At 42.8% G+C, this 12703-nt stretch overlaps 1 protein-coding gene and 1 pseudogene across 2 annotated transcripts in view; one reads left to right on the top strand and one right to left on the bottom strand.

The window, feature by feature from the left end:
* TET1 (tet methylcytosine dioxygenase 1) overlaps nucleotides 1-12703 on the bottom strand; it is a 151535-nt gene that overhangs the window by 55907 nt on the left and 82925 nt on the right. The gene's annotated exons all lie outside the window — the stretch shown is intronic.
* Nucleotides 3970-6048, top strand: LOC125116193 (60S ribosomal protein L35a-like; annotated as a pseudogene).

Here is a 12703-nt window from a genome sequence, read left to right as displayed (position 1 = left end):
GGTGTAGACTGCAGACGAGGCTCGGATCCCGCGTTGCTGTGGCTCTGGCGTAGGCCGGTGGCTACAGCTCTGATTCAACCCCTAGCCTGGGAACCTCCACATGCCGCGGGAGCGGCCCAAGAAATAGTAACAACAACAACAACAACAACAAAAAAAGACAAAAGACAAAAGACAAAAAAAGAAAGAAAAAAGCCTTTATTATTATTAGTATTTTGTATAGTTTTTTTTTTTTTTTAAAAAGCCATTGGGTATCACAAGCATATAAATACACGAACACATATCCTACCCTCTAACTCAAAAACTAAACTTTGAGAAAACAAGGTAACAAATTAGATTTCAGTAGACAATCTTTGAAATCACCCTGGAGTCTTTGAAACACATTCCAATTAAATATAATAAAATGTGTATGTACCTGTGATATAAGAGAAAGGTTACTCTTTTCCAGCTACTTGCTGTTTATTTATCTTGAAACTGAGCAGCCAAAGCAAAGAGATTTACCACTACTGGGGAAAAGAAATTCAAATTCAAATCATGTCAAAAGTGAATTAACATGGATGAGTAAAGAAGCAATTTTAAAATTACATATCATCTTATTTAGATAAATGTAACTTTCATCTTTATTTATTTATTTATTTTATTTTTTGGTTTTTAGGCACCACCTGAGGCATATGGAAGTTCCCAAGCTACAAGTCGAATCAGAGCTGTAACTGCTGGCCTACACTATAGCCACAGCAATGCTGGGTCCAAACCACATCTTCTGTCTACACCTCAGCCAGCAACAATGCTGGATCCTTAACTCACTGAGTGAAGCCAGGGATCAAACCACATTCTCATGGAGACTAACCGGGTTCTTAAACCACAGAGCCACAATGGGAACTTTTAAAATAGTTTCCTGTTTTGGGGGGGTTTTTTGTCTTTTTTTTCCATCATTTTAGGGCTGCACCCATGGTATATGGAGGGTCCCAAGCTAGGGGTCCAATCAGAGCGGTAGCTGCCGGCCTACACCACAGCCACAGCAACACGGGATCCGAGTGGAGTCTGTGACCTACACCACAGCTCATGGCAACGCCGGATCCGGAATCCCCTGAGCAAGGCCAGGGATCGAACCTGCAACCTCATGGTTCCTAGTCGGATTTCTTTCCGCTGGCCATGACGGGAACTCCTAAAACATTTTTTTTAAAAAGACTTGTTGTAAAGAAATGAAACTAGTCAATATCTACAAATCAATGAATGTGATACATCACATTAACAAACTGAATAAAAACTATATGATCTCCTCTATAGATGCAGAAAAGGCTTGACTAGTCAGGTTCAGCAGTTATGATCCCAGCTAGTATCCATGAGGATGCAGGTTTGATCCCTGGTTTTGCTCAGTGGGTTAAGGATCTGGCATTGCTCTGACGTATGGTGTAGGTCGAAGACAAGACTCAGATCTGGCGTTGCTGTGACTGTGATGTAGGATGGCAGCTGCAGCTGGAGCTCCAGTTCAACACATAACCTGAGAACTTGCAAATGCCACGAGTGTAGCCCTAAAAAGTAAAAAAACAAAAACAAAAACAAAAACAAAAACAAAAAAACTCACCATAAAGGAGTTCCCACAATGGGATTGGTGGCATCTCTGCAGCACCAGGACACAGGTTTAGCACCAGGACACAGGTTTGGCCCTAGGCTGGCACAGTTGGTTAAAGGATCCAGCATTGCTGCAGTTGCTGCCATTGCCCCGTAGGTCGCAACTGTGGCTTGGATCTGATCCCTTGCCAGGGAACTCCATAAGCCGCAGGGTGGCCAAAATAAAGGAAACAAAAACAGAAACAAAAAACTCACCACAAAGTGGGTATAAAGGGAACACACCTCAACATAATAAAGGCCACATATGATAATTTCAGTTAACATCATACACTGGTGAAAAGCTGAAAGTATTCCCTAAGATCTAGAAGAAGGTAAGAATGCTCACACTTGCTACTTTTTTTTTGGGGGGGGGTCTTTTTGCCTTTTCTAGGGCCGCTCCCTCGGCATATGGAGGTTCCGAGGCTAGGGGTCGAATTGGAGCTGTAGCCGCCGGCCTACGCCAGAGCCACAGCAACTCGGGATCCAAGCCACATCTGTGACTCACACCACAGTTCACGGCAACGCCGGATCCTAAACCATCTGAGCAAGGACAGGGATTGAACCCGCAGCCTCATGGTTTCTAGTCAGATTCGTTAACCACTGAGCCACGACGGGAACTCTTGCTGCTTTTATAGTATTGGAAATCCTAGCTACAACAATCAAAACAAGGAGAAATGAAAGCAATCCAAATTGTAAAGGAAATAAAATTGTCACCGCAGATGACATGATACTATACATAGAATGTCCTAAAGATAAAAAACTACAAGAGCTATTCAATTAACTTGGTAAAGTTGCTGGATAGAAAACTAACGTACAGAAATATTTTGCAAAAAAAAAAAAAAAAAGAAATATTTTGCATTTCTACACACTAACAAACTATCAGAAAGAGAAACTTGAGAAACAAAACCATTTACAATCCTATCAAAAAGAAAAAAAAAAAAATAGGAGTTCCCATCATGGTTCAGGGGTAACAAACCCAACTAGTATCCATGAGGACGAGAGTTTGAGCCCTGGTTTCTCTCACAGTGGGTTAAGGATCCAGTGTTCCTGTGAGCTGTGATGTAGGTTACAGAAACGTTTTGGATCCTGCATTGCTCTGGCTGTGGTGTAGGCTGGTAGCTATAGCTCCAATTCAACCCCTAGCCTGGGAACTTCCCTAAGTTGTGGGTGCAGCCCTAAGAAAACCAAAAAAAAAAAAAAAAGAAAAGAAAACCTAGGATAAATAACCAAGGAGGTAAAAGACTTAATTGGAAAAACCTAAGACACTGATGAAAGAAACTATTCTTTTGGTTTCTTACAATATATTGACTATAGTTCCCTGTACTCTATCTAAAGAAAGACCTTGTTGTTTATTTTGTTTATAGTAGTCTGTATCTACTAATCCCAAACTCTTAATTTATTCCTTCCCTGCCCTTCCCCTTTGGTGACCATTAGGTCTGTTTTTGATGTTTGTCTTTTTTTTTTGGCCAGTGGGAACTCCACAAAAAACTGTTGATGACAAACAGATGGAAAAAATGTACTATGTTTACTGGTTGGAGGAATTAATATTATTAAAATGACCATGCTATTCAAGACAATCTAAAGATACAATGGATCCTTATCAAAATACCAAATCAAAATTATTACAGTTCCTCTATAGCTCAGCAGATTAAAGATCCAGCATTGTCACTACTGTGGATGGGTGGATCCCTGGTCCATGAACTATCACATGCTGGGTGCCAAAAAATATTTTTTCAAATAATTTTGTAGGAAAACACAAAAGACCCTGAACGGCCAAAATAATCTTGAGAAGGAAAAACAGAACTGGAGGAATTACATGGCCCTACTTTATTTTATTTATTTATTTATTTTTGTCTTTTTTTGCTATTTCTTTGGGCTGCTCCCGTGGCATATGGAGGTTCCCAGGCTAGGGGTCCAATCGGAGCTGTAGCCACTGGCCTACACCAGAGCCACAGCAACGCGGGATCCGAGCCGCGTCTGCAACCTACACCACAGCTCACGGCAACGCCGGATCGGTAACCAACCGAGCAAGGGCAGGGACCGAACCCGCAACCTCATGGTTCCTAGTCGGATTCGTTAACCACTGCGCCCCGACGGGAACTCCACACAGCCCTACTTTAGATGATACTTTACAAAGCTACAGTAATCAAAATAGTATGATGTTGGCATAAAAAGAAGATCAATGGAACAGATTAGAAAGCCCAGGAAAACGAAACAAAACAAAACAAAAGCCCAGGAAAACAAAACAAAACAAAACAAAACAAACAAAACAAAACAAAACAAAACAAAAACCCCACTTATTGTCAATTTATGACAAAAAAAGGCAAGAAGATACAAGGAGGAAAAGATAGTATCTTCAACATGCAGTACTGGGAAAGCTGGATGGCATGTAAAGGAATGAAATTAGAAACATATTTTCACACCACATGCAAAAAGAAACACAAAATGGATTAAAAAACTAAATGTAGGAGTTCCTGTCGTTGAGCAGTGGTTAACGAATCCAATTAAGAACCATGAGGTTGTGGTTCGATCCCTGGCCTTGCTCAGTGGGTTAAGGATCCGGCATTGCCGTGAGCTGTGGTGTAGGTCGCAGACGCAGCTCGGATCCTGTGTTGCTGTGGCAGTGGTATAGGCAGACAGCTGTAGCTCCGATTTGACCCTAGCCTGGGAACCTCCATATGCTGAGAGAGCGGCCCTAGAAAAGTCAAAAAAGACCAAAAAAAAACCCCAAAACCAAAAAACCCTAAATGTAGGTGTTTCCATTTTGACTCAGTATGTAACAAACCCGACTAGTATCCATGAGGACTTGGGTTCAATCCCGGCTTCACTCAGTGGGTTAAGGATGCTGCTTTGTTGAAAGATGTGTAGGTCGCAGATGCAGCTTGGATTGCAAGTTGCTATGGCTGTGATGTAGGCCAGCAGCTCCAGCTTTGATTTGAGCTGTAGCCTGGGAACTTCCATATGCTGTGGGTATGGCCCTAAAATGACCCCAAAAAAACCAAACAAACAAACAAACAACAAAAACTAAATGTAAGGACAGATACCACTCTTAGAGGTAAACATAGGCGAACACTGACATAAAAGGCAGCAATATTTTTCTTTGTTTCACCTTTTGGAATAATAAAAATAGAAACAAAAGGGACCTGAAACCATAAACTTCTAGAAGAAAAACATAGGCAGAACATTCTTTGAGACAAATTGTAGCATTATTTTTTGATCTGTTTCTTAAGACAAAGCAAAAATAAACAAATGAAATCTAATTAAACTTTAAAGCTTCTGCAACAGCAAAGGAAACCATCAACAGAAGACAATCTACTGAATGGGAGAAAGTATTTGTAAATGATGACCAATAAAGGGTTAATGTTGAAAAATATATATAAACAGCTCGTACAACTCAATACAAAAAACTAAACAATTTACTTCTGTATAGCACAGAGAACTATATCTAATCACTTGTGATGGAACATAATGGAGGATAATATGAGAAAAAAATGTGTATTTAGGCCTTTTTGCCTCAGCAAGGCACTGGTGCATTGCCGGGTCTCCACCAGCTAATGATATGCATGGATTCCAGCAGCAAGGAAGAAAGGATGGAAGAGATATTGGACTGATGGTGCTGGTCCCCTGACCTCCAAGAACAGGTGCTCCCGGAATCAGAGATGCTTCCTGGCCCCCAGAGAAGGAAAACAGATGCATTCTGTCTGGCAGCAGTTGCCCTTTTTGAAGCACTGGCTCCTTCAGGCAGGGTTCTTTGTCCACTTATTCCCACTCCAAACCTGGCTTTGCTGGTTTACAATCTCTCTGCTTAGCTCTCTTTCCTATTCTGTGCTTAAAAACCTTGTTTCCTGCATGCTTCTCTGGTTCTTTGATCTTCATTTTTTCCTATTGATCGTGGCGTGAATTTTTTTAAGACTTACTTCTGGAGTTTCTAGGAGTTACTTGTAGTATAGTATCTTGACACTTTGGTTTTTGCCTCATTTTGGAGTTTGCTTAGCTTTATCTGAGTTTGGGGTCCTTTTCTGAAGAGACTAGGTAGGAAACGTGCGAATACAAATCTTAAACTGATTATTTTTAAGGTCTGCTGGGAACAGGACTTCTAAAACAACAAATACGTTGGAAAGACTGTGGTCCAAGGCCATTTTTGCTGGTTATAAGCAGAGTCTCCAGAACCAGAGGGAGCAGACAGCTCTTCTTGAAATTGAAGATGTTTATGCCAGAGATGAAGCAGAATTATATCTAGGCGAGAGATGTGCTTATGTATACAAAGCAAAGAATAACAGTGACTCCTGGCGGAAAACCTAACAAAACCAGAATAATCTGGGGAAAGGAAGCTCATGCTCATGGCAACAGTGGCATGGCTCATGCCAAATTCTGAAGCAATCTTCCTGCTATGGCCATTGGACACAGAATTGTGTGATGATGTACCCTTCAAGGATTTAAATTTACTGAAAAGTAAATAAATAAAAGAGGATTTGTTCTCTTATAAAAAAAAGAAAAAGAGGAGTTCCCGTCATGGCGCAGTGGTTAACGAATCCAACTAGGAACCATGAGGTTGTGGGTTCGGTCCCTGCCCTTGCTCAGTGGGTTAACGATCCGGCGTTGCCGTGAGCTGTGGTATAGGTCGCAGACGCGGCTCGGATCTCACGTTGCTGTGGCTCTGGCGTAGGCCGGTGGCTACAGCTCCGATTCAACCCCTAGCCTGGGAACCTCCATATGCCACGGGAGCGGCCCAAGAAACAGCAAAAACAACAACAACAAAAAAGACAAAAGACAAAAAAAAAAAGAGAATGTGTATATATAAGTGTGTGTATAACTGGGTCACTTTACTGTACAGCAGAAATTGACGGAACATTATACTTATTATTTTTTTTGTCTTTTTGTCTTTTTAGGGCCACACCTGCAGCATATGGAGGTTCCCAGGCTAAGGGTCCCATTGGAGCTGTTGCTGGGGGCTGGCAACTAGGGATCTGAGCCACATCTGTGACCTACACCACAGCTCACAGCAAAGCCAGATCCTTAACCCACTGAGCGAGGCCAGGAATGGAACCTGAAACCTCACAGTTACTAGTTGGATTGTTTCCGATGCACCACAACAGTAACTCCGATAGAACATTGTATATCAACTATAAGAAAAATATTTTTTAAAAAATACAATTTTGGAGTTCCCGTCGTGGCGCAGTGGTTAACGAATCCGACTAGGAACCATGAGGTTGCGGGTTCAGTCCCTGCCCTTGCTCGGTGGTTAAGGATCCGGTGCTGCCATGAGCTGTGGTGTAGATCCCAGATGCAGCTCGGATCCTGTGTTGCTGTGGCTCTGGTGTAGGCCAGTGGCTACAGGTCCGATTGGACCCCTAGCCTGGGAACCTCCATATGCCGCGGGAGCGGCCCTAGAAAAGGCAAAAAGACCAAAAAAAAAAAAAATTTACAATTTTAAGGAAGTTCCCATTGTGGCTCAGTGGGAACAAATCTGACTAGGAACCATGAGGTTAAGGATCCGGCGTTGCCATGAGCTGTGGTGAAGGTCGCAGATGCAGCCCGGATCCCTTGTTGTGGCTGTTGTGTAGGCCGGCAGCTGTAGCTCCAATTAGACCCCTAGCCTGGGAACCTCCATATGCCACGGGTATGGCCCTAAAAAGACAACAAAATTCAATTTTAAAATGGGGCAAAGATGTGAATAGACATTTTTCCAAAAAAGGCAGGCAGACGGCTAAGAGGCACAAGAAAGGATGCTCAACATCAGTCATCAGAGAAATGCAAATCAAAACCAATATGAGATCACTTCACACCTGTCCGAGATGGCTTGTCATTAAGAAGACCACAAATAACATGTTGGTGAGAATGGGGAGAAAAGGGATGCCTCCTACACCGCTGGTGGGAACACAAATTGATAAAGCCACTGTGGAAAATAGTTTGGAGATTCCTCAAAAAACTAAAAATAGAACTACCAGTTCTAGCAATTCCACTGTTAGGTATACATCTGAAGAAAATGAGAACACTAATTCAAAAAGACACATGCAACTCAATGCTTATAGCATTATTTAAATAGCCAAGACACGGAAACAACCCAAGTATCCATCAAGCAGTGAATGGAAAAGGAGATATGGCATATTATATACAAAGGAAGGTACTCAGCCATAAAAAATGAAATTTTATCATTTTCTTTTTTTGTTTTGTTTTTTGTCTTTTTGCTATTTCTTTGGGCCGCTCCCGTGGCATATGGAGGTTCCCAGGCTAGGGGTCCAATCGGAGCTGTAGCCACTGGCCTACGCCAGAGCCACAGCAACTCGGGATCCGAGCCGCGTCTGCGACCTACACCACAGCTCACGGCAACGCCGGATCGTTAACCCACTGAGCAAGGGCAGGGACCGAACCCGCAACCTCATGGTTCCTAGTCGGATTCGTTAACCACTGCGCCACGACAGGAACTCCGAAATTTTATCATTTTCAACAACATGGATGGACTCGGAGAATATTATACTTAGTGAAAAAAAAAGTCAGAGAAAAACAAATATTGTGTTATCCCTTATATGTGGAAACTAAAAAAAATAAAACAAATGAATAAATATAACAAAAGAGAAACAGGTAGATCCCGTGGTGGCTCATCAGTAACAAAAGCCACTAGTAGCCATGAGGATGCAGCTTGGATCCCTGGCCTTGCTCAGTGGGTTAAGTATTTGGCTGCAGCACCTGGGGTGGCTTTGGAGGTGCAGGTTGGATCCCTGACCCAGTGCAGTGGGTTAAAGGATCCGGTGTTGCTGTAGTTGTGCCACAGGTTGAAGCTGAGGCTTGGATTCAGTCCCTGGCCTTGGAAATTCCTTATGCCTCAGGTGTGGTCATTTGGGGGGAAAAAAAGGGAAAAAAAAGAACCTCCATAATGGGATATTTCTTTTTGTGTAAAAATAAATTATAAATAAATAAATAACATATTAAATATACTCATATTTCATACATTCATGTATATTAATACATAACCACACTGACATTTACACGAAGATACTCTGGAAGAAGACAAAAGAGAGTCATACAGGTGGTGAATAGCAAGAATTTAGGAGCAATATCTACCAGTGAGAAAACAGAAAGGGTTTAGGAAATGTTTAGACCCAGACTGATAAAATATTGTTTTGACTTTTTTTGTTGTTGTTTTGACTTTTTAATTCCTTTAAAACTAAGCTAAAATAGACAAAGCACTCTATGGAAAGAATTCTAGAGTAGAGTAAGTTAAAAAACCTAAATCCAAAATAGTTTAGGCATTATCAAATTATAAACAAATTAAGAGCACAAGGAAGAGTGCAGAGTACATATGTATATGCTAGTATTTGTTTAAGACATTTCAGAAAAGCTACATACAACTGTCAACATTTGTCTTATAAAAACTGTTGTCAGTGGTATTGTGGTAAATGTTTAACAGTCAGCTTGGGAAGTCATGGGAAGGAAGCCCTGTTTTGTAGGCTTGGCCAGTTTTTGTGGTATACATACACCCACCACGGTGGATTGTACACTGTGAATGTAACCACCTGAGCAAGAATTGGGAAGAAAGCTGGAAAGAGCTAGAAGGCGTACTGAGAGCTAATCCAAACTACCACACTGACGTTATGAAATTTTTTAAATGAAGATTTTATTGGCATTTAATCTGCTCAGTATACTGTTTCCTGACCATCACACCTTGAGTCTCAAATTATTTAACTTCTATCTCTGAAGAAAAGCCAACTCTCTGAAGGAAGTGAAGTTTTTCAAGAATATCGGGGAGTTCCTGCTGTGGCCCAGTGGAAACGAATCCGACTAGGAACCGTGAGGTTGTGGGTTCCATCCCTGGCCTTGCTCTGTGGGTTAATGATCCAGCGTTGCCGTGAGCTGTGGTGTAGGTATAGATCCGTCTTGGATCCTGCATTGCTGTGGCTGTGTGGTAGGCTGGCAGCTGGAGCTTCAGTTGGACTCCTAGCCTGGGATCCTCCCTATGCCACGAGTGCAACCATAAAAAGCAAAATATAGTGGCTCTTTTATCCCTTCAAGTTTCATCTACACTTTGGGAACACCATAGGTATTGGGGTCTCTTCTCCTCCTCTAGCCCTGCCCCCCTCCCACTCCTGTCTTCTGCTGCTCCAAAAGGGCCCAAAGGTACAATTTAAAAGACAGATTCAAAGTCCCCTAGTTCTCTGTCTTCCACACTATACCCAGTCCAAGATTATAGGTTGCTGGCACTCTGAACTAACAGGAATGTTGAACTCCCCAGATTAGATCTAGTTCCAATAGTTCCCAAGCCTCCTCCACTTTCTCATTTTTCCACATTCCTATCATTATGATACTCTGAGACCCACTCTAGAAGGAGCTCAAATGGCATCGAGCAATTAGGTGTTTTATTCTGAAACAGCCCTGCCCTTTGGACAGAATCTGATTGAACCCTGTCCCCAACACACGCTTACATTCCATACATGCTGCATTTCCTCTATCAAGAAACAAGTACCCAGAGCACATAAAAAAGTGAAGACTTTTGGGGAGCTCCCATTGTGACTCAGCGGGTTAAGAACCCAACTAGTATCCATGAGGTCTTGGGTTAGATCCCCGGCCTCGCTCCGTGGGTCAGGGATCTGGCATTGCCGAGAGCTGTGGTGTAGGTTATAGATGCGGCTCGGATCCCAAGTTGCTGTGGCTGTGGCTGGCAGCTGCAGCTGCAGCTTTGATTCAACCCCTAGCCCGAGAACTTCCACATGCTGCAGGGGCAGCCCTTAAAAAAAAAAAAGTAAAGACTTTCAAAGCATGTTCAGAGATGTGATCCAACAAGACTGTGATCTTTACTACACAGGTAGGTTAGTATTTCTCAATCTTCTTTTCATTTTTTTTTCACCCCTTACTGCAAAATCTTTTCCTTCATATTCCTCCGTGTGAAATCTTAATACCCAAATATGGCATGTGTCTGTTTATGTACTACGACCCCATTGTAATATCTAAGATTTTTCCACCTTCCACTCCCCACCAAGCACCAATTTTCACTTCTTTTGCAGAAAAAGCATTTCGAAAACATGTAGAACATGATGAGCATCCCACAATGTATTTAAGCCTAATCAGAAATGACACCTTTAAAATCTTCCTAAAGGAGTTCCCGTCGTGGCGCAGTGGTTAACGAATCCGACTAGGAACCATGAGGTTGCGGGTTCGGTCCCTGCCCTTGCTCAGTGGGTTAACGATCCGGCGTTGCCGTGAGCTGTGGTGTAGGTTGCAGACGAGGCTCGGATCCAGCGTTGCTGTGGCTCTGGCGTAGGCCGGTGGCTACAGCTCCGATTCGACCCCTAGCCTGGGAACCTCCATATGCCGAGGGAGCGGCCCAAGAAATAGCAACAACAACAAAAGACAAAAAAAATAATAATAATAATAATAAAATCTTCCTGAAAACATGTGCTTAGAGTAAATTTTGAGGGAGAACCACCGGGAAACTTCATTAATGTTAACTTTAAGATGACACAATTCTGCTTGATATTGTATTTTCCCTCCCACATCCCCTAAAAAGAAGCATGGACATCAGCCCTGCTCTGTAGCCCTACCACCATGCAATGCTCACCACAACTGCCTGCTAACAAAACCCAATGACTCAAAAGGAAAGCTGAAGCAGCTCCTCAAAGACCTAGGAGATTCTAAAATAAACATTTAACAGACCTACACCAAAATATCCTCCTTGAAGTACCTGTGGCAAGACAGGTACCTCATTTTCCTTGAGCAGTGAGATTATCTACTCCAGAATTCCAGCCATTGAGTTCCCGATTTGGCTTTTGTAGGTATCAAAAGGAAAAATCTGCCCTACCAAGTTTTGTAGCCCTAATATTCTGTGAACTTTACTTCTGAGCTGTTTCTCAGGAGCAAAGCTCACGGAGTACAGCACCCAGTAAGGGATTCAAAGGCCACAGGAAGGCAGGGCTAGGTCAGCCTGGAGAGGGGGGCTGTCTCAGAAGCTGGGTCTGCCCTACCTTGGTGCTGTAAGGCCTTATGGCGTTTCCATGCTGGAGCCGAATAGGAGCCATGGCAGAAAGTTCAGATGTTTCTCACTTCTCTCCAGCAGATCCAGTCGCCAGATCCAGAAGATGTTTCTGATGTTTTATTCATATCCCCAAACAAAAACTCCACCCTCATTTGGCCACAGGGTCACATCCCAAAGTCAATCTTTTAACGTTGGGGTGGGGCAAAGGAGCAGAGTTACTAAAGGGAGGGACAGCTTCTATTTTATCAAAAACCAAGTCAATTGCAGATTAGTTCCAAAAGTCCACAAAACTGTCAAGAACTAAACCTCTCAATTCACAGATGACCTTGTCCTAGACCTCTTCCTCTGAAGGCAGTCAAAAAGACAACACACACACACACACACACACACACACACACACACACACACACACACACACACACACAGAGTCTGGGTAGGAACCTACTTTGCGGGGACAATGCTAAGAGCACCAAGAAGGTCCAACTGTCAGTAAATACCAAGACCTAACAGTGCTCGTTCCCCACACCCGCCCCTCCAACCCCCAAGAAAATGGTGAAGAAAGTTGAAGTCAGCCAGCATGCCAAGGACACTTGCAAGATGAAGAGATGAGCTTTGGGGTTCTGGCGCTGTAATTCCTGGAAAGGCCGAGGGTGATGCCTGGACCTATAGCAGTACTTCTGTCATTGCTGTAAAGTCTGACTGAAACAACGGAAAGACCAGTGGAAGCTCCACCGATTGTAGCGTGGCTAGCCTACAATAAATGGGTGGAGTTCATGTAACAACCACAAGAGACAAAAAAACCTGTCAGACCCCATTAGATAAATGATAGCTTCAAATTATCGACCCATCAAAAAATCCCTTCCTCATTCTAATCTCACGTGGTTATGCTGAAAGGTTATAAGGAGTCGCTATAGCCCAAATTCAATCCATTCCTTAAAAGTTAGAGACCTAACCTAATCCTTTATAGACCCCCAAGGAAACACTCAATTGAAACTAAAATTGGGATAAGGCTCAGATCTGGCATTGCCGTGGCTGTGGTGTAGGCCAGGGGCTACAGCTCTGATTCAACCCCTAACCTGGGAACTTCTAGGTACTGCAGGTGCTACCCTAAAAAGACAAAAAAAGAAA

Source organism: Phacochoerus africanus, chromosome 15 (assembly GCF_016906955.1).
Source record: "Phacochoerus africanus isolate WHEZ1 chromosome 15, ROS_Pafr_v1, whole genome shotgun sequence".
NCBI classification, from domain to species: Eukaryota; Metazoa; Chordata; class Mammalia; order Artiodactyla; family Suidae; genus Phacochoerus; species Phacochoerus africanus.
The sequence above is the reverse complement of the archived record's forward strand: the minus strand, read 5'-3'. Positions and strand labels throughout refer to the sequence as shown.